General features: G+C 35.5%; 1 protein-coding gene across 7 annotated transcripts in view; it reads left to right on the forward strand.

The window, feature by feature from the left end:
- Positions 1 to 23,359, forward strand: part of LOC122570152 (myocyte-specific enhancer factor 2) — a 77,128-nt gene that overhangs the window by 15,001 nt on the left and 38,768 nt on the right. For 6 of the 7 annotated variants that reach the window (XM_043732108.1, XM_043732109.1, XM_043732107.1 and 3 more), the window contains exon 2: positions 12,225 to 12,283. The gene's annotated coding sequence lies outside the window, so the exon portion shown is untranslated. Of the gene's footprint in view, positions 1 to 8,337; positions 8,526 to 12,224; positions 12,284 to 23,359 lie in introns of those variants that run through there. The other variant, XM_043732101.1, reaches the window with a different exon arrangement.

Raw genomic sequence — 23,359 nt, forward strand, 5'->3', positions numbered from 1 at the left:
AAAATATTAACAACTGCACAATGGATAAATGCTATGCAAAAGTTTCTGGTTGGATATATTCTTTATTTTATCTCTCAAAAGCGATATGTTTCTGAAGAATTGCAAATAATATTATGCAATTATGTAATAGTATTTATTTGTCGTTTTCTTTCATTTACTATATCTTTATATATAATGTTGGTAATATTAACCAATCGAATATTCACCAATCGAATAGAGAAAACTAGATATAAGAATGTAAGTCCTTCAAACTCCACAGGGCAAAAGATTTATCAATAAATAGATAATACTGCCTTTCTCCATAGTTCAATAATATAGTGTGGCTGATCAATTATTGAATATATTTGAATAATAGATTTCATGGATAAATAATCGTATTATTAAATATGGGAAGGATATCAGGACAGAAGAGAAGCCTTGTTTTATATTGTAAAATACATAAGTAGGATCTTCGTTATTTCTCCAAATTTTATTATCGTGGCATGAAAAAAAGGTATTTTATGTAGGTGATCGTTCTTGAATAGAATATTTCAAAGAAGTGTAGGAGGTGCGACAGCTTTTCATGTATTCCATATCACTGTTCATATTGGTATGAATATTTGTAGACGAGTTACGATATGTCGTTTAAGTGGTATGAAAAATATTCATACGAATGTAGGTAGTGGCTTTAGAAAAGAAATACCATTTTTATCAGACTTCTTTTCATTCTCCATGCACCCTTTAATGAAGGAAAAATTAATATTATTCAGAATGAAAAAGTAAAACAAATCTTTAAATTTTATAAAAAGATATAAACCGACATTAAACGGTATATAATTTAACCATCAATTAATTCCAACGATTTCCATGAATCACTTCTACAAAAACTGGTATAATATCGTTAAAAAAAGGATATGCACTTTTTTACATAAAAAAACCATTGACATCAAACATTAGAAAAAACTTCCTTGTTCTATTCAACAACCTTTAGATTCTTTCCATTTTACACTACTTATTATGAGCTAATTACCTAATTTCCATAATACTATTTATCACATCACATTATACGTAAAAAGTAGTTCTCATAATTATCTTCCACCGCAAAATTATCCTTTATTCTCTGCAAATTAATTAGTTCTCACCTGCCTGGTAAAATGAAATCCATATCGAATCGCAAAAAGCTTAGACATCTCTTACTTCTTTGCTGGATTCGACGCTGTATTTTGTTCCATTTTTTTTCACTTTTAGCATATTAAACCTATTCTTCACTTTTAAAATAAGCGAATAAAAATATACATATATATATTTATTTATATATATATATAAAATAATGAAGCTGTACATGCAAACATAATTATTATATTATAATCATTCATCTACAAATACATCTCATACATCTACAAATTCATAGCTTTTAATATATAATGAAATAAATGAAACTTAAACAGAAATTAGTTTAATCTATTAAATACTATAATATAAATAATTATTTCCAGATGAAAATGTTGTAGTTAATCTTCTTTTTATATATTATTTTAGATATTTTTGTACATTTGAATTTTTTATAAATGCATAAACATCCTCGGTCTAGTAATTATACAGAAATTTCTGGTATAATATACCAAAATTTAATAAAAGTAAACACAATACTCTCTTGTTATTCCATTCAGCAAGTAAAACTATCTGCCTGCCTACGTCCTACGTTTTTCATTGTTCGCATGAAAATACGAATTGCATAAACACGTGCAATCTAGTTATTATAAAAACTTTAAAAAATAGAAAAATACGAGATATCAAATAATTATAAAATGTGTGTCGATATGTAACAAAGTTTTGTAAAAGTATAAAATTGCAGCCAAAGCCTCTTTGAAGCTTATTTTATAGAATATGAAATATAAGTCAATTAAAATAAAAATGCCGAATACCAGTAAAGTCAAACACAAAGGGTTCAGACAGAAGCTTCTTAAGAAAATTCTTTCGGTACGAAACCATTTCCCTGAACGAAGCCTTTAAAAGAAGAAAAATATGAATAAGAGTAAAATGAAGAAGAAATGGAAGAAGAAGAAGAAGAATACTGAGAGAGTCTACGTTTGGAATAAACGTAGTTCATGCGAGATTCTCCTCGCTCTCTTTATATGTGTTTATGTATGTACGTGTATGTTGGTTTTCCTCTCCCTTCCCGTGTACACGCGGCTCGAGTGTGCGTTCACTCAACTCACGAGCCTCCCTCTTCTTGTTTTCCTCTTTTCCCGACCCTCTTCCTTCACGCCACCTCGTTTTCCCTCTCTTTTCGCCGGCCCTCGGCGTTCATTCTGCTTCGCTTCGAGTAGAATCGGCCCGCGTATCGTCTCGCGCGTCGAGTATCGCGTTTCAAGCTCCAGTTTGCGCGCGCCTCAAACAGGGACACACAGAGTTGCAGAAGAATCTCTGCGGATGGCTCTGTACTTTCACGATAGCTTTATGATTCCTTCGATCTGCCACATTTTTCGCTAGAATCATATCGACTAGCTTAGCTGGCTGGAATTGAGAATGTGAGATTGGATCAGTTATAGAAGCTTTTGGAAGATTTTCTCCCGTTTTAGTCATTTCTTTCTGTTCTTCTTCTTCCGTTATTGTAGCTTTGGTCTTTGGATTTGGACTTACGTTTGGTCAAAGGATCGTTAGGTTTTTCGGGGAATATGGAATGGAGAATCTGGGTTTTCTCTTTATATTAGAATTAGGTTTATAATTTTTAGAAGAATTGAGGGATAAAAATTGGGAAGTCGGGTTTGTAATATAGATCTATGACTTTTACAGAAATATGAGTTAAAGATTCTGCGTTACCTTTCTCCAAAATTAAGTTTATTATTTAGAATAAAATAGGATAGAGATTTTTTTTTTTATTAAAATCAGTTTTATAATAGGATATAGGATAAATGTCTTTTTTATTAGAATTAGAATACTATATTATACTAATACTATAATAAACCATTCCTTAACAATCTGATCATTTTATCGAAACGATTAAAACAAACATTTCACGGTACAGTTGAATCGTAATTGATTATCTCAATACTCTCGATACTCAATACAAAACAATTTATCCACCTATCTGGATACATTTCCTTCGACATTCTCTGTTGTTTACTCGACCGGTTTCACAGTTCCGTACTTGTTAGCAATCGTTGTATCAATTATTAGACGTACCTCGTTAGATAGATGTGACCTTGCTAGCCGGCATGGCTTCGTTAAACACCAATTGCGTATCTGGCGAAGAAAGTGCGAAAGAGCTAATAAAACTTGTGGCGATAGCTCAAGAAAGTCAAATAAACAAAAACATGGTATATATTTTACTCCATAAAATTTGGCGAATTTTAGCAATTTCCTTTTTTTCGTTATTTTTCACATTTTTAGTTTCGTTTCTGTGCACACCAGAGAACATACCGATGCTCAGATCGTTCTAATATGTGTCTGGTCGCGTCGCGTTGGCCATGACGAACCATGGGGTCCTATAACCGACGACGTGTGGCCCTACGTGCAGGCTACGACTCCTTGCACTGCCCTCCCGCCACGTTATCCGTTACCATTCTCATTAAAATAAAAAATGTTTTCTTGATTATTTGTATCAAGATTGTCTGATTTTCATCTGAATTCAATCTTTTGTTTGCTTTTCTTTTTTCTTCCCGATAGACTCGCATGACAGTCTTGATGACTAAATGATGAAAAGTGGTAGTATTTCGGGGGATTAGATTCTCTCATAGAACATTATGTCTTTCAGAGAAGAGGAAACATTTTAATCTTGTTTACTGTCACCGAGATTTTAAGAATTGTACCTTCTAGGGCTGAGCATTGGCAAGTAAAGGGATTGGATAATAAAGTAAAGGGGTTTCTAAAACAAGTAATTGGTACGAACATAATAGAAATTATAATAGAATCAATGGTTGAAATTTCTTATGATGCCTGAGTAAATCTTGATCCAATTTTCTAGGTTGGGTTTCAATTTAATAGGCGAAGATATTATAAAAGAAATGTTTGCTGAATGAAATTGAAATTATCAATCCCTATGTAAAGAAATTGAATTTTGGTCGTGCTGTTAATGGAATAGAGAATCTTAAACGGAGTCAGATCAAATTTCTATTAGGATGTTCATAGGTTATCGAAAGGCTGATTTTATGGGGAAATGTCTCTGTAGGAGAGAGGAACACGTGTCCTACAGTCGGTTGAGGCCACGTGTGAGGTGCAGGATGTTTGTATCAGCTCCCTCAGTTCGGTTTACTCGCACGCGAGATATTGATCGATCGTTTGGTCGATATAACGGCAATTAGACCAACTTCCATGACATATATTTCGATTTTAATGAAAATCATTTCGGTTATCGATATTAATATCGACATTAAAATTGATGTCGATTCATTGATTATCAAATAGCATTGATTCGCTTACCGGCTCAATTATCGATTTCGATATCGATATTAATATCTATTCTAAAGTTGCTTCCAATTATATTATCAATTATAGTATGATACTAGTTTAATTATTTACATAGATTTAATTATTGATTTTAGTATCGCTTTCGAAATCGGTCATAATTCTAATGTTCATGTATATATCGATTCTATCATTTACTTTAACTCCAACTAGTTTTAATAATCTCCTCATTATTGATCACTATTATCTACGGAAATTTCGTTATCGATCCCCGCAAAGAGGTTACTCTCGAGATGCGCTACAATACCCACAAATTTCCAAACCTCAGCCAAAGCAATATAGTCCTAAAACGCCCAACAGATTAAGCTTTAACAATCTCGAAGCTCCTCAGATTGCAACCAATCTGCCCCTGAACCCAACCGTATCACTAACTCGCGCACACGTTCCATCAAAAATTCCTCTTCGTTATATCTTGCATACCAAACGTCATACAAATAATTGCCTGCTTTTATTCGCTTCTCTGCTTGGCCAATCGCAGCTTCAAACCTATCTACGAGTTTTTATCCACCTGTACCCGCGAATCTTCATACACGATACAGGAGGAATATAGATGGAATAAAACGTTTACATGTGAAGCTCCGTTTTGAAGAAAACAGAGTTTAATTAAGAGTTGATCTAGTAGAAGCGTGTAATAAACTTCCAAATTTATTTGCCTCGCAAACAAAGCGTCGTACGAGACAATTTGATTCCACGTTTTTGTCTTATTTTCGCACGTAGAAAAGCCTGCTGCTGATTATATTTACTCAAACCCAGTCGATAATTAGCCAAGTTCAAGTACGCTTGACAAGTTTTCAAACTCGATTTTTCTCGAAAACGAAAGAGAGAGAGAGGGAGAGAGAGAGAGAGGGGGTGAGAATGGGAGGGAACGAGTGAAGGGGGTAAAGGGAACGTGAACGGAAAACATGACAGGGCGGGGAGGGGGAGGAAGGCACACGTCACTTAGTTGAAGCACGTGCTCTGGTTTCTGGCGGCTGCTCCTGCTCAGCCTCGGTCTTAGACTCAGCCCTGGCGGCTGCGTTTAATTTTAGCCACGGAGCTTTAACATCGTCGTGTCATAGGACAAAGAATATGGCGCGTTGCACTCGCGCCAACATCTCTCGTGGCTCGTGGGTTCGTTCTAGCCCGCGAACGATTCCTAGTCGACGATCCTCCCCTCGATTTGTACTACTGGGTGGCTTAAAAGTCTCCGTTTCCAGTTGAAACTGGAAATTGTAGGGGTTATGATCGATATGCGTATCTGCGCAACAAAGAAAATTGTTATTCTATTGTTAATGGGGGTAAAATTGTAAGAAAGCTTCTTTTTCCATTCTTTTGCTTATATTTGTAACCCGCTTGTTACCTAAGCTTGTAACGAACGAAAGCCTAACGCAATAATAATACTAATAATGATAATAATAAGAAAGAGACGAATCAGAATAAATGATAAAGTCTTTTTCTTCTTTTAAGTTTTTATTCTTCCTTTTCTTTTCTGGGTCGCGCAAGTTGGTATTATTTGTTTGTTTTCTAATTAATTAGTTTTCGTATTAATTTCGCGGTGGATCGAAGGGAAGAAAGAAACTGCGTTGGCTATAGGTATACGACAGGCTTGCAATGACGCAAGTAACGCTGATCGATGAAGCGTGTACCGTGTGTACGCGTATAACTGGCCGTTTTATGAGCGATACGTAATATGCGACACGCGGCACCACGGCTCTTTCCATCTGTTGCTAACGCGCAGTTGCGGCCTCGCTCACGGGGATGATTCCCGAGGATGACTTTTTTAAACGTTTCCAAGACTTATTCCGACCTTTATGTATGAACAAATTTGCATAATTATTACACTTAGTATCGATTGTTAGATTTGTATTGGTGTTAGTCATTAGTAGCTAAGTAATGATCATACGAGGCAATATTTCAGAAGCCACACATTGATTAACTCCATAAATCGAAAAGCAGAAAAAAATGACGATGTCGAAAACATTATTTTTAAAACCTTGAAATTTCTTATTATTTACGTCATTTTCTTGTAATAAATGAAAGCACACAAGTAAGTAATTTGTTTTTGAAAAATTCAATATTAATCGTATATTTATGTAATGAAATTGTGAAATTGGTAACAAGTAGAGTTGATCAGTTTGGCTTCCAAAGATAACATTTTGATAAAGTTTAAGTTTTGAAGATTCTTTGTGAACTCTGCGTGCCGAAAGATCTCTATAGCTTTTACGTCTTGTGCTGATTATTACGTTTCTAGTGATGTCAGCTATATTTGATAAAGTTCGGGTAATTTAAATTAGATAATCACGGTTCATATAATATAATCTTTAACTAGCATTTTGAACTACCAATCGCTATACTTTGAACTTCGACGTAAATCACTTTCTTTAAGTAAGAAAATAAACTAGAAAAAATATTTCATATAGTTCGACTTTTAACTTTTGGTATTTGCCGATAGAAAGTTTTCATAGACGGTTATTGTAAGATAGGGTTGAGGTTATGTGCAGCGCGTGGGATCTTAAACGTAAGTCTTTCGTTGTGCAAGGAAATTGTTAGGGTTAAGAAAATGTCAGGGGTTAAAGTGTAACAGTACAATGAGGAATATAGAGAAAAGTTAATATGTTTAAATTCCTTATACTGACTGGTAAAATCGAGAGACGACCTCATATACGAGATATTAAATATTCTGAATCGTAAAATCATAATTATACCTTTAATTATACATAACCTCTTCAGGACATCAATTATACGTAACATCTCCAAAAAAAAAGGTAACTATATAAATTTTGAATGTTTCATTTTAATTATCTAAATTAGAATCTAAATAAATAAAAAGTATGAAAAGTAGGAAACCATTTCGAATTGGAACAGATAATATAATGATAGTAAATTATAACAAATGGGAATTTACAACCTCTTAAACTTACATTCGATCGAATTTTAAATTTAGAGAAATTCTCTCGAGGAGAATGTAAAAATTGAAGAAAGAAACAAGTTGTAATTAGTAATTTGGTGATGTAATAAGCAAAATTCGTATGTTCGTTTGAAATTCGTCCAAATTCCACTGCGTTACAATGTTTAGCTCCAAGCGGCGTAATCCAGGCACGAATGAACGCGTGTGTAGAAGCATAGAAGCCCTTCACTGAAGCATCGTCGTTCGTGCTAAGCTGTAGCGTGGATTATACACGTGTGCACACGTTCTCTTGGGGATGCAGGCCCTCCTGGATCGTTTAGAACGTGGGCCTAGAAACGAATCTACAATTATTTGTCGTAAAGTAGAACGTAATGGTTCAGCTAGAAAATTCGTTTCCTGTTTTCCTCGTGAATCTTCTCTTACGTAATCCTGAAACGTATCTTGAAATTTGATATGTTTGTTTCTTACACGTCAATGAAGTTCTAGACACGTAGTTTTCCTTTATTATACTTGCTGTAAAATACACAGAATTACTTTAAAGTGATTCAGAATGACTTAAATAATATTTAAGCTTTTTATATAATAATTTTTATATAAGCCACTTTAATATTAGATAATTAGTGAATAGGAAAAATAAATGAAAGAAAGTATGGAATTTGATGAAGTAAATCTTAATCCTTTCATGTATCATTAACTATATTTATAGTATAAAAATTACTAGAAAATATTAATTAGTATGAAGATAATAATTTATTAATTCTAGAAATATTTAAAGATGCTATGGTAAGTTTAAGAATCGTAAAGAAAGTAATTTAAAAAGATCGAAATATATTTTGCCTTATTCTTGTTAGACACATACGTGTAATTTAAAAGTTCTAGGAATTTAGTAATTCAAGAAAAGTTTGCTTTGAGTGTTGCGGTCGCTTGTAGCGACACCACCTTCAGGTGAATAGATCTAATTGGAGAGGGAAGTGGAACTTCGGTAGTCGCATGTTGGCACTCCCGCGAATCACATTGTGTATATTGAATTTGTTATTATCTCAATATATTTTGAGATCTTTATTATGTATTCTATCATATATTTTATCCTTTTTATCGTGGAAACCTTGTTAACGTAAAAACAATCGCAGTCGCATTTGGAAAAAATTAATAGCAAAAGAGGTTCATCATACGAATAATACTGTGGGTGAAGGTTAGGATCATTTATTGTAATATAGCTACGTACAATTTAAAATTTAGTAACAGTATTTTTCTTTCATTATCTATATGTATTATATTATATTTATGAAGGTTCTAATTTGCAAATTCTATGACTTCTAATGAAATAAACTCTTTTAGTACATTATACTTTCTTGTAAAAACTTTAGAGGAAGCATGTTTCTGTAATAAATAATTAACGAAAAGAGACCATAGCTGAACAAGATTCGGTTCCAGGAGGACTAATTAACATTCGTTGCTATTGACGCATTCTGTGCGTCAATTCTATTGTCTAAGTAATAACGCTAACCAACGCTGACGCAATTTTTACAGTATAGGTTATGTGCATTTGTGAAAGACAAACAAAATAGTATTGAAGAGGAAACATTATTACTTAAAATAAAGACGCTTCTCACGGACAAAGATGCAATTTCAGTGGCGATTCGCTATATTTTAATTAACAGCGAATGTTTCAATTCAAATATTCATTTAATAAATGGACAAATCTATTATAATTAGAGCGGCGAATTAATTATCAGAGTGATAGAAATTTAATATTATAATAGCTGATAAACTTTGCGTATTTTATATACTTTTGTATATTACGCGAATTCTGTGTGTTCTTGCATTTCTGCGTAAATAAAAATACGCATCCAATTATAATGTAATGCTTCGAAGATGTGATCCTAGCATTCAGTCACGAAGATACATGTAACGCTTGGCGTGGCCGCGAAGAAGGGTCGCGAGGAGTTCACGTAAGAGCGAAGGGATTGCAAGAAGGTTGAGGAGGGGGCGGAAGAAACGTTAAGACACAGGGGAGAAAGAAGGGAGAAAGCGCAAGTGCAGGCGGGAGGCTGCAGCCGGCTGTGCCGTCAGCTGCCGACAGATTTATCGAGTGGCACGTGCCGATCCGGAGCAATGTCGTTTTATGCCTTCCTCTTTCCTAGTCGGCGGCTTCGGCGAAGGCAAAAATTATTGTCGCCTTTGTTTCACCCTGAAAACTTCGTTTCTTCGCCAACTGTGTCGACTGTTCGTTCGATTTTTCTAATTTAACAATTTCAAATTCCTTTAAATTAATGTTAACGTCGTTTTCAATTATGAAATTTTAGCTTTCTTATAGTGTTTACCAGGGTTTATTATTCTAATAGGTTTTGAGTATGTAAATTTCATATTTGGAATTAATGAATTAAGATGTTAGTTTTTCTGAAGTTGATAAACTGCGGATGTAAAATTCTGTTACAGTCGCCAGTTATTGCCAATATTATTTTTATTCCGAACATTTATCGTGAATGTCAATTTAACGTTAATTGTTTTAGAACTTCAATTTTCTGTAGATTTAGTGACCTAAAACTTCAAACTCCGCATTTCGGATTTCTAAATATACAAATTAATTTCCTCAGATCTGGCGATGTAAAATTTTTACTTCTGGATTTGGTAAACCAAAAACTTTAAATTACCTCGAAAACGAAGTTTCCATCTGACGACCTGAAAGTTTCATGATCTAAAGCTTTGCAATTCTTCTAATAAGATAGAAGTTATTGTTATCATCCTGCGATTAACCCTTAACTGTTACAGTAGAATGGAGATATATTTCGATGATTCGATGACCACATAAGTAATATAATAATATATTATATATGATTTTTCCAAGTAAGAAAAGAGAAAATTTCCGGGTATTTTGGCACGACCGTGCTGGTTTTAGTTGCATGATCTCATCAATGAATCAGTTGGTCTTCAAGATTTGGCTCGCTTTTTGAGCTGACACTTCTCTGACGTATGTATTCTGCTGTAATAATGGTGGACGTTGAAGAGGAAGTGGAAGACGGTTTAAAAAAATATTGAGCGATCGGTAGTGGTACGATTGGTAACTGAAAATTGGGCAATTTGTTACACAACCTTCGAAATTATATAATTTTCCTTGTACCCTTTCCTAGTTTTTAATGTATCGTAAAAAAAACTATCCTTATGTTGCTGCATAAAGATCATTATCTTCTATAGAGAAATTTATAGAAAGATATCTGATCCCAAATACTCTGTACAATAATTCTCTAAAAAATGGAAATTTCCTACCTTTTTTTTCTTTCTGCACAATAATCACTTTATCCATTGAAATATTTCTAGAAAAATATTTTAGCCCAAATACTATACTCGATAATCCGCTGAAGAGTGAAAATTTCAGATTTCTCCCCTTCGTATATGCCTGCACAAAAATTATTCTGTTCCATTAAAAAATCTCTTAATAGATATTCATATATTCCAAAGCAAACTTCCTATAAACGCCCAAACAGTGTCATCTCCTAAACGACATTCATATAACGTTGATATGACAACCCAAATACTGTATCCAATAATCTGTTAAAAAATAAATGGAGAACAGTGTGAACTTTCGAACTCTGCCATCTTTCAAATGGCGATTCATTCCGATCGAAGCAAGACAGAACGAACGATAACGATTTTCGTGGTGGCAGGCAGTATGGAACCGTATTAAGAGTGGCTTAAATTAATAACGACCGCTATTTTGGAGAAGCTTCCATGCTCCGTTAACCCGATTAAAGGTGAATACGGTGAACGGAGAAGATGGCATAAAGAATTCATTCGAATCTTCCAGCGTGACTGGTGCTTCGCTGATCCAATTGCCCTCGAGTAATTATGGAAACTTGGACGTTACGACAAGCTGCCGCGGATTTCGATCGTCGAGAATTTCACAAACCTATGCTTCGAGCCAAACCGATGGATGAAAATCGGTTTTTAGTTGGAAGGAACAGGCATGGATAGGAATTACGTTACGTCATGTCGTTCGTTTGCTATCTCTCTGCTTGATTTATATCGAGCTGGTTTGAATAAAATAAGTCCGCGGGATATTTCTATCTTGGTTCATTTTCGAATTTCAATTATTTGGCTGGTTATTAGGATTATTTTTTCTTTCATTTTGAGAATAATAATGTTTTCCAGGTTTAATTGAGTTTGGTTTGGATTGGTTTCGTTTAGTTTGCTATTGTTTGATTTGCAATCTTTTGGTTTTCGTTTGTAATTCTTGGATTCCAATTATTTTAAGATCTTAATCGGCCTTTTTCCAATAGGGGTTGTGTTTAGATTAAGTTTGATATAGGTTTGGGCTAGTTTGAAGTAATGTTTTATTGCGTGTTTCAATTCGAATTATCTCGTGTGAGGAGTGTTAAAAGTTCGACCAATACAAGTCAGTTAGAACTCAATTTCACATGTGCGTCTTTATATATTGTTATTTCATTATTCATAATCGTAGATCCCTGGCAGTTCGTGAAAGAATAGATAATAAATACTTTTAATTAAATTTAATTTATTTATTGGACGAATTATGTACAATTTCTTGTCCCTCTTCTGTGAACAAGTAACTGCAATAGTATAAAATGATAATGGTAAACTGATAATCGAAAGTGATATATAAAGTGATACATGTCATGTACACGTGTAAAGAGTTGTATTGGTTGGAATGTTCAGGAAATTGAAGGTTTAGAAACTTGAGTCCTCAAGAGCGTTTCTTTCCGACGGATGAAAATTTTCACGTGGCTCGTGATAAACTATAACTTTAATATTGTCATTGCTGTGATCTCTTACTTTTTATTTTATAAAAGATAAAATAAATATTAACTTAGATACTTTTCTTTGAATTTTACAATTTTCAAAAATCAAGAGTGTCTTTTTTTCTGTGTTTCAGGACTGCCGTCGTGAATGCAACACCGACCCTGGATCTTGGCTCCTACATGCAATAGAAAGGTAACTCGTGGCTTATTTTTTGATAATAAGAGAAAAAATTGAACTTAAATAATATTGAAGATTAGATGCGCGAAGGTATATAAAAATTTCGCTCGTAAATCGTAATACAATCGGCAATATAAACGAAGTGAGTACGCTAACAGACATAAACAATGATAGTATTTTATATTTAAAAATAATATTCTATGTAAAAATATATAATAAATGGTGAATCAAAGAAATTAGTTTATCTGGTGTCACTGGGTTATCAAAAGAAAAAGATATACTTCTTCGAAGCAGAAAGTCCCTTGCAGCTTCGTTAAAGACTTTGTTGCGCACTACTCACACACAACCTTTCAAAATAATTTTCTAAAAATCTCAGAATTTTCCAAAATTAGTATTCAATGAAACTTTAATGGCAAGCTACTTGCAAATTCTTTCAAAAACCAGAATTCATCATTCACGACGTTAATCACTGTCAATACACGCCAAGAATATTCCATGAAACCTCTTCAAACCAAAAGTTAAATACCCAAATTATTCCATTATTTAAACTCAACTTGCCAATTCTTGTCTCAATTACAATCATAATAACCCTTCACAAATCACTATCTCGTACCAGGTTTAACTACCCCTACAAATATTTCATAAAAGGAGAATCCATTTTGACAAAACCACCTTCAACATCTTTCAATATAAGAAACCAATTTGCCAATTTCTCCATCAATTACAGTTACGATAACCCTTTCACAAATCACTGCCTCATACCAATATCACCTACAAGAATCCCGTAATACGAAAGTCCATTCGTTTTTCCTTCTTTTTTTCTCTTATTATTTTTTCTTTTTTTTTATTTTTATTTTTTTTTGTTCTAAAATCACCTTCGACATTCTTGAACATCCTCCAACATTCCAAAGCAACAAAAATTATTCCAATACGACTACAGTTTCTCTCGATGCACCTTCGAAACTTTTCTATTCTTGGTCGTCGTTTTGAACAGAACCACCCTCGACATCCTCCAACATTCCGATACTTGGTTCGATAACGTTTCTTTCATCGAACAACCGAATAACAGAATTATTCAATTCTTCAAACTATTATATGCACCATCGAAATGTCTGAACTCTCGTCTTGGTCGTCTCGATCATCGTCATCATCATCCATGTTCGTGGTCGTAGACTCGTGTCAGGGTAAGGTTAGTTCGTTCGACTCCGGTGCAAGCCGGTTGGACGTCCTAAGGAAAGAGCTGGTTGGTCGCGCACACAAAGACCATCGCAGAAAAGCTATATCGGTGGTATTTTGGTTTTGGCTCGGCTCGACCCGCGCAGTTCTGGGAGTGGAGTTCTAAAAACAGCAGAGGTAAGTCCTGCCTGCTTGTGCCTTGCTTGCTTGCCTTGCCTTTGCCTTGTGGCCGTTGCGTCTCGAGCCTTGCCACATCGGCATATTCGGTCTCTTCATCACTATCTCTTCTCTCTCACGTCGACTATTCTCTATACAAACAACAAACTAGAACAACAACAACAACGACTACTGCAAACCAGTATCCAGTGTTTCAGAATCCACCCTGTGCGTTCATAGAAACATTCGTAGATGTTCCAAATATGTCTGATGGGTCTCTAGACACCATCCTTTCTCCTTCTTCTCGCCGTTCTTTCTTCCATTCTTCGTCTTCGCGATCCTGCGCACTCTTAGAGGTTCGTAGGTGTTCCAAATATGTCTGATTGGTCTCTATTCCCTTTGTTTGTACTTCGTCATCCAGCTTCTGTGCTTTCGTGGGTACTCGTGGGTGTTTCAAATATTTTTGGCTCTTTTCTACATTATACGCCATTCTTCCTTTGGTTTCTTCTGTCCATTCTTTGTCACGATTTCGCGTCTTCGTAGAGATTCCTATGTGCTTCAGATATTTTTGGTAGGTTTTCAGATTATACGTTCTCCACATGGTTTCCTATCTTTCGTCATTACGATTCTTTCTAAGTATGGAGATTGGTAGATGTCCGATTGCAGCATCCCCTTCGTTCACACTTTAGTTCTTCGTCCTTGAGGTTCTGCGTATCCGTACGTACACGTTTTTCAAACGTTTGAGATAGATTCTTCCTCTGCACTCATTGAGATTTGTAGATGTATCGAGTATGTGTAACTGTTCCCTCGGTTCGTTCTTTGTCATCAAACGTCTGTGTATCCATAGATACAATTTAGATGTTCCAAACGTCTCTGATTATTTTCTAGGTTATCCACTCTTCTTCCCTCGATTCGTTCTTCCATTCTTCAATACGATCTTGTGCAACCATAAAGATTCGTAGGTGTTACGAATGTTTTCGTTGCAACTCTAAACTATACGTTACTCTCCTCTTGGTCCATTTCTCCGTTGTTCGTCATCAAACGTATCCATAGTTATTCCAAATATTTCTCATAGTTCTTTTATACATTCTCCCATTCTTTATCACGATTCTGTGCAGCTATAGAGATTCGTAAGCGCTACAAACATTTCCTACAGGTCTCTACATCAAATGTTACTCTTCCTTCGGTCCACTCTGTCGTTCTTCATCATCGGCCAGCTTCCGTAGGTGTTTCGAAATACTCGTAGCAGCCTCTCTAGGTTATCCAATGTTTTTCCATTCTTCCCCATCACGTTCCCATACGACTGTAGCGATTCCTAAGTGTCCGAATTCTGCCTGACAGTCTTCTAACCTCTCTCCTCCACTTTTCGCCATCAAGCTGCTGCGTATCCATAGCAACTCGTAAGTGTTCCAAAAACGTCTGATAGGTTTCTAGAGTAATATATTTCTGTTCTGTCGAGTTGGTTCCCGTTCTTCGCGGCGGCAAAACTCTTTAGCGACTAGCCGATGCGATCGCTACACCGCTCTTCTTATAACTCGAGCATAGTATGCCGGTTTCATTCCCAGAAGGCACCCGGTGGCGAACCTTCTTTTAGGCACCCTCGCGACCGCCTCACCCGGATTTATTTCTTCACGCCGAAATTATTTTTGGGATCTTTTCACGCGGTTTGTTAATACACCACGCCACACCGGCAACTTCTATTCCTCTCCTCTCTCTGTCTCTTCACGCTTGTCGGACCTACGTTTTCGTTCGGTTCTTTCTCTTCCCGTTGCTGATCTCGGTTCACCACTAAATGCCCGATCTTTCGCCGTACACGCGGGACCAGTTGCACGCCGAGCAGGATCAAGGAAACGTGTTCTCATCGTCGTCTATACACGTCGACCTATTCCCCTTTCTTTTCCAGTGGCGTTCGCCGACGTTGATCTTCCACGTTGCTTCGCCACTTCCTTGGGTCCAGTATACATCTCTGCCAGTGATCGTCCGTGTATCGTACAGTCCTCAAGCTGTTTTGCTCTCACGTGCAGGTCTCAGGCAGACGCGTATCATTCGTCAACGACATTTTGCTTACTTTCCTGTATAAGTCGCTCTCAAACGACATCCGTCGAACCATCTTCAACGTTGCTTTGCCATTTTCTTCCATTCTACCATCGTCATCGCGTGTGTGTGCGTGTATCGTTCAATTCTACATCTGTTTTGCTTCGTCGTACAGACGTTCGCTCCACGTCGTTTCGATTGTTTCGTGAATTCCATCGAGATCGTGAAATATTCGGACGCGATTATGGCAAATGTGATTGCGGACAAATTCGTGCGGAGAATCCACGTGGATTAAAGGGTGGAACGATCGGTGGTTCGGAGATCATGGTTCGTCATGGCTGTCGCAGACGTTTCGACGTAAGTTCCCACCATTTTCTAAGGCACGTGCGCGCGCGCTCCTCACGGGATCTAAAATTCTATTTGTAATAGAATTTTGTTTCGTTGGTCGACATCGAAGGTTTCCTAGGTTTAGGATTTAACGCTGAATGGGAATTATTATTGAATTTCAATTGCTCGCCAGGGATTTGGCGAGTGCACGTAAGTTTATGTTTATGACTTCGTAAGGTGGTTGAAGGAACGATGAATTCTTAGTACGACAGCGAATTTTCGATGAATGAACGGTAAAAAGTGGAACTGAATGGCTTTGGAGATTGCGCGGATGGAATTCTAGACATATTATTCGAACAATTACTTTTGAAATTCTCGAGTTTCATTGTAATTCGAAGATAGTGGTAAGTCGAATGAACGTTTGGAACGGATGATAGAAAATTTAATTGAATGAAGCTTGTAATAAATTTTTGGCTGTATGTACTGGCAAAGTAAGACGTGATTCTCGTGAAAACGTCGATGAAGAAAATTTATCGTATCGTAAATTCTTTGCTTTATCTATGGACGTAAGTGACATTAGGTTTTTAACGAATAACGTTCATGTTTTATGAAGAAGCGCGAATAAATAAAGAGTATCTCAGTTGTACGCCCAATAAATTTCAACAATTATTTCTCAGCCGTAAAAGCTTGAAGGTATTTACAACATTTTTATAAAACTCGTAAAGCAAGTAGAACGTATCGTAGTGAAAATACTTGAGCGAATATCTTATGAAAAAGGATATTCATGCCACGCTATACATCTTATTCTTTTACACTGTCACACAATAACGCGATACGATCGATTATATCATACCTACGTCTTCTCGTTTAATGCAACAATATTACATTCCTCTACTTTGAAGCTTGGATGTTGATCTCGTCCTTTCAAGCCAAGAAAATATTCCGCACTTACCTCAATCATTCTTATCCCCTTTCTTCATCAGCACTTTATTCAGTTCAATGAAATTTCCAATCCAGAACATCGTAACAATTTCCTTCTATCATACTACGTAAAGTTCGCGATATAATATTCGCTCGTTCTAGATTATTTATCGCTGATGTAAATTATCAAAAAATTATTGTTCCACGATATATATAATACTCTACGGTATCTGAAATAAGAGAAACTATTGCATAGAATATGTCGGTATAAGAAATTGTTATTAGATATTATAAATACAGATATGAAATATAAATAATATTATTAAGAAATATTATTTTTCATTTAAAGGGTATATCGTCTGTAATCCTAGTTGATCTTTTTCAAATATTCCCATATTAATATGAGAGAATAGAACAAATTCTACAGTGACGTTTAAATATCGATCAATTAATTTCAAATAAATATTACAAACGTAATAGAGGCAATTTCATATAGAAAATAGATTACAGTGGAAGAACCTTATACTAGTCGGCCATATTAAAAGTTAATGTGCCACCTAGGCGCATATTAGTCAGACAAACCCTGTAGTCTTTGGTTGTGACGCGTTGCCAACACAATTTTGACAATTGCATCTGGCCGTAGTCGTAATATAACATTTTGAAATCGTCGGCCAACATATCTTGTTCATTAACCCTTGGCAAAAGTTTCGTGGCGTCTGCCGGACGCCGGTCTGCGTGTTTTTACGAACATTTTCTCGAACAATTTAAATAAACACTCTCAAACATGTGAGCTGCTCGATTCGAAGAACGAATTTCTTTTTCTCTGATGTTAAGCAATCAAATTCTCCTCTCGCAACGCTATCCGAGAAGATTTTCCATTGAGAAATATTCGATTCGACTCGCCAAACGTTTTGTATACAGGGTGTGTTGTTAAAAACTTCACACCAACTCTTCGGATTTCTATCATTGAAAGCGTTTTTTCGACACTGGATAGTCGAGTTGAGAATTACAGCTGGAATATTTAGAAGAATGTAAATTAATTTGAGCGGCTAATATTTCTGCAACTTTGAGGATCCCAATCTTTAAAAATGTTTTTGCATGGAATAATTGTGTTTAAAGTCATATTTGGAATTTTTCGACTTTTTGGACACGGGATAGTCGAGTTGAAAATTACAGCTGGAATATTTAGAAGAATGTAAATTAATTTGAGCGGCTAATATTTCTGCAACTTTGAGGATCCCTATGTTTAAAAAATTGTGTTTAAAGTTATATTTGTAATTTTTCAATGAGTTCAGATTAATTGGCAAATACTAGTTTCTATTCTTAAAAGTCTCTCTGCATAGGATAACTGCGTGTAAATTTATATCTGTGATATTTGGAAGGAGAGAAATTTGGAAAGATAGAAGTTACTTTTAAGATGGTAAAATTTTACTCCGAATTGTTCAATTCGGAGCTATGTTTCACGTATTTGATACATTTAAGGGCAGAGTAGAAATTTTAATTAAAATAACGTACTAAATAATATCCGACCTAAAGAGTCTTGGTTCTTTGCTTCGTGCAGATTCTACCGTATTTTAATAAAAAAAAAAAAAAATTCTAAAAGATCCACGACATGTATTGTGCTTTACCGAAATATGTAAATATTCCTCACATTCTATTCGAATTTACTGTGTAAAATTCATCAAAATATTCCTTCGAAGAATATGAAAAGATACAGACGGAATAATACATGTATTACGTAATAATAAATTATAGGATAATGAGGGAATAAATTTCCACAGAGTATTAATACTTAAAATTAAGATATACAGGCCGAGACAGAGGACATTTTTTCTTCGGCTTGGATGATTTGTTTGCTACGAAACACCTAGTATGTAAATGTAGATCGGCGAATAACACGCAGATGGAACGTCACATTCGTTCTTCTGCCCTTTGCTCGTCACCTTGATCATCGTCCAAATCGAACGTAACAACGACGAATACCTACTCTTCGTTCACGTTCGCATCATTGTGATCGACTCGCTATATCTAACCAAGCTATACCCTGGATCCATCGTTCCAACTGATCTCGCCGTCTTAGCCAATTCATTTTTCAATCCTCGAAATTTCACATGCGTGCAGCCCCATGCATAAATATTATTAGGACACTTATGGGAAATTAGGAATCACTATGTACGAATATCGATTAGAGAATTGTTAAATAACTTTTAAAAGTTATTATTTTATTTTACATTTTAAATCGTAAGTACTACATGTTGCGAATATGATAAAAGGTACGTACGAAATATTAATTTCGTGATCAATTTTCGAGTAAAAAATAACTTGAATCATCAAGGGAGCCGTTACCGTTTCAATGTCTCGTTTATAAGTCTAAACATATTCATCGGATATTTTAAATCGTATTTGCTTTATAGTTAATAGTTTTATCAGTCCCCATAGATCTCTTCTTCACCAGTGATGCGTCATTCGAGCGAACGATCTACGAGACACGTTATCTTTATCTTTAATTTACCGTATAATTACGCTCTGTCATTTATATTTCGCTTTAATTTTCCTTTCTCCTTGCAAGTTTTCCTATGCTCGGTAACTATCTGTCTTGTAAATGCACGTATTCTACTTGCTTCATCCTCCATGTAATTAAATAATCGAATAAATAATCGAATTAAAGAATTGTAGAAGTTAAACGTGAGAAATTTTATTGGCAATCGCAAAGGAATTAAAAAAAAAAAAGAAGAAAATAGGAGAGAGAAGAATAAAAGATCGATTGGATTTCTTTGGCGAAGATTAACGTTGTAAAGGCCAAGAGTAGTTTACACGTTAAATTAGTTCGCACTTTCACTAGCCTCTTTATACGCGTTTTATCTTCTTTCACCTCGCATAATCTGCAAGAGTTATTTCAGGGTAACTTTGCTCGGTGCGCTCGCGCGCTTTTTCCCTCGCATACACGAGCAGAGAAGGGTGAATGAGGATCAATTTGTAGCTCGTCACTCGACCACCTTGAAACTGTGTTATAATGATCGACGGGTTTCACCCCTTTTTAAAGACGCACTTGGCACAGAGAAACTTTCTTCGGGGAAAGGAACACTAGGTGTCTGTGCCTCTGTTTCGATTCGACAGGGATTTTCAAAATATTGGAATCCTCATCGTTTTCGTATCTTTTCTTTTCTTTTTTTTTTTTTTTTTTTTTTTTTTTTTTTTTTTTTTTTTTTTTTTTCTTGGAAAGGAATGGAGAAACGAGGAGGTATCTTTAATTTTAAAATGAAATAAGGTAGAACTTCTTTAATTCTTGATTCTAAAGTTCTTGTATTGCAATCTTGCTCACGTTTTCATGTAATTTCATTTAATTTATTAATTAAACGGGATAAGATCTGTTTCTGCGAGAAGGTGGTTACAAAGCAAGGGGAAGATTAGTATCACATAGTCTCTGTGAGACAATAAGACGAATTAATTTACTTTGCAGACTGCAGACGTCTTACATACTTCATATCCTATAAAAATGTTAACTATTGTTGAAACAGTAAAAAAAAAAATGAGATATAATATTGGTCGCTCGGGAAGTTCGTTCCGATTTCTAAGGAATCTGGTCGACATAAAAAATCACGTCGAAAAGTTTCTCGCCGAGAAACCTGAGAGGTTCAGCAAACATGGAATATTCGAGTCGCGTGAGAGGTGGAGAAAAGTTGTAGAACAAAATGCCACCTATATAATTCAGTTTATTTTATATAAATTTATATAATTCAATAGATGTATATCGGATCGAAATGTAAATCAGAATGAACTTGCCTAGCGATCTTTTTGTATCTTTCCAATCGCCCCAAAGATACGCGGGAATTCAGGCTATATGCTTGTCTGAGCATACGGTTCTCAAAGTGTTAGAACTACGTTAGTGCATCGCTCGGGTTAGCTAAAGTTACATAAACCTTCTCTCTAAGGTTGCTGGTTGAGGTGGGAAAAAAGTTGGAATAATTGCATAAATAATTGGCATATAGGGCGTCTGTATGGTGAAGTCTGGAGGAGAAGAACAGAGGATAGAAGGAATGGGACTTAGACTGCAGAATAGGACAATGCGTGGAGGTTGATAAGGCCAAGGAGTTGTTGTGGACGGTCGACAAATCCGTTTGAGATTTCGAATAGAAAAATAGCCTCGTCAGTCAATCCGGTAACAAGTGGACAAAATCTATACTTTAGCATGATAGAAGTCGGATAGTCGGATTTATAAGCAAGGAATCTTCTTCAAGGATCCTTCTCTAGCTAATTTCTTTGTCTCGTCACACGATAATTTGCAAACAGGAAGAATTGTTTGCAATGTTTTAACCAGATTTTAAGTAAAATTGAAATGGGAAATTTTATGCATCGTGCACATATGGAAAATAAAATATATAAATAGTGGAATGTTTAGATAGCGAAACATCCCAATAGTAGGATATTCGTGTACCGAAACGTTTGAATACTAAAACGTATAAATAATAAAACGCTTGAACCAATGAATATTTATATACCAAAAAATCAGATCTACGGTATGGCGGCGTCAGATTGATAGAAAAATATTTCTGTAGTGTAACTTCCAAGTAACAAGTACTAGAAGAGCTTCAGAACGTTGAAGCTCAGCTATCGGTGAATTATGAGCACGCAAGAATTCTAGGACGTGTAAGGACAAAGCACATTTTGATTTCTTTGATTCTTAACTAAAATCACCATAAAAGAGGAGCAATTTCGCTTATTCTATTGTTGATTTGCTCTATCGATTTTAAATGATGGTCAGAGTGCATCGAGATAGACGTAGAATGTATCCGATGAAAACCACCCCAAACCATGTTAGTTGTTAGAGCTGAGTTAGAGTTGTTAGAGTGTTGGAGCTTCTCAGAGAGCAACCTAAAAGCGATATCAAACGGAGTGGACAACGATCTCGTAATCAACCGGATAAAACCTTCAAACACGTTCCCAACGTACTTTTAAGAATGACAAAAAAAAATTCCCTAGAAACAACGAGTTTCAAATAGTAAATCTGCGAACAATAACAGTTCGAACAGAGAAAAGCATCGAGCAATCGTTATTAAGCATCGAAAACACTTTTCGACCCCCTTGGGGAAGTAAGCGCACTCTAATCGTTTCGATCGAGCAAATCGCAGAGACAAAGCTTTCGTCGCGAGTCGAAAGGGCTTCGTTTCCTCGGTGGAACCGTAAAAACAGAGAGAGTGGAACCTGTTGCTGCCCCTCGTCGTCGATGAAAGCGTGTGCCTGGCGATAGTTCACAGTGTGAACACACTGCAAAACGGGAATGATCGGATGGCCTCGCTCTCGGAGATTTCGTCCGGTCTTCGCGATACTAGTCACCTGGTGACGTCATCTCCGGAGTTTGGTCTTATTCTCTCGCTTTTGGTCGCGTGCCAAGTGCGCAGATCACACGTGCCACGGTTAAATGGCAGCTCTTGGTGCCTCTGCCACGGATTTCGTCCCGTTTCAAAAGATGAACGCGCCGAAACTCGTTCTACGGAGCTTTTTTGCCATTCGTAGAAGTATGTTGGGAATGTAGTTCCTTTCGTCCTTTTAATCGATGCAGACAACTTGTCGTTGCTTCGTTGAATATTTTTTTTCGTTATTTTTTTTTTTTATTATATTTGCTTTTTACTTGGTTGTTGTCCTTCTTTATCTTTTCGCATTTGTGTTTTCCTGCTATCAGACGTAGAAATTAATTCAGAGCGATTCCACTGGACTTTGTGCCTCACTGCGATAAATAAATTATAATAATAATAATAATAATATAGAAATCAATTTGGTTTTTTTTTTTTTTTTTTTTAGATTTTATCATCTATTTTTCGACTTTACTTTTCGATCAATTCTAATTTATTCAAATGATAGGAAATTACTTTCTGAACTTCTACATTCTTATTTTATGCGTCTTATAAATATTCAACTTGGTAATTTAAAATTGACGAGTGAGAAGAAAGTATATAAATTTAAAGTGAGTTAATAATTAATGCAACGTAGAAGATGGCGAATAGATTTCTACTCAATGTTATTTTATATAATCTTAGAGGAATAGTTGTTATTCTTGACCTCTTTAGGGGTATAATTATTACTATCGTTCTTTATCTTTTCAACGGAATAATTATTATTCCCTCCCGTATTGTGAAAAATATTAGCTTTTCCTACCGTTATATATAGATATTTCGTTTAGTAGACAAATAAGAGCGACGACGTTTCTATCATGTTTGTAAAGCTTCAATTCCTATTTTATAATTGTGATTGACTAACTTTTTGTGGTCGATACCAGAGAAAAATTCATTTACGTATTCTAAAATAGGAAGAAACTGGAGGAATAAGCGATTCCAGGCGGAGTTTTAATGAATTATTTATATCTAAAATGGAAAGATATAATATTTTCTTCTTATTTCTATTGTACATTCAATTTACGTCCTGTTATAGGTTTTTTTTCTATTTATTAAAATTCGGAATCATCACTTATGTTACTGATAT

The sequence above is a fragment of the Bombus pyrosoma genome, linkage group LG8 (genome assembly GCF_014825855.1).
Source record: "Bombus pyrosoma isolate SC7728 linkage group LG8, ASM1482585v1, whole genome shotgun sequence".
Taxonomy (NCBI): domain Eukaryota; kingdom Metazoa; phylum Arthropoda; class Insecta; order Hymenoptera; family Apidae; genus Bombus; species Bombus pyrosoma.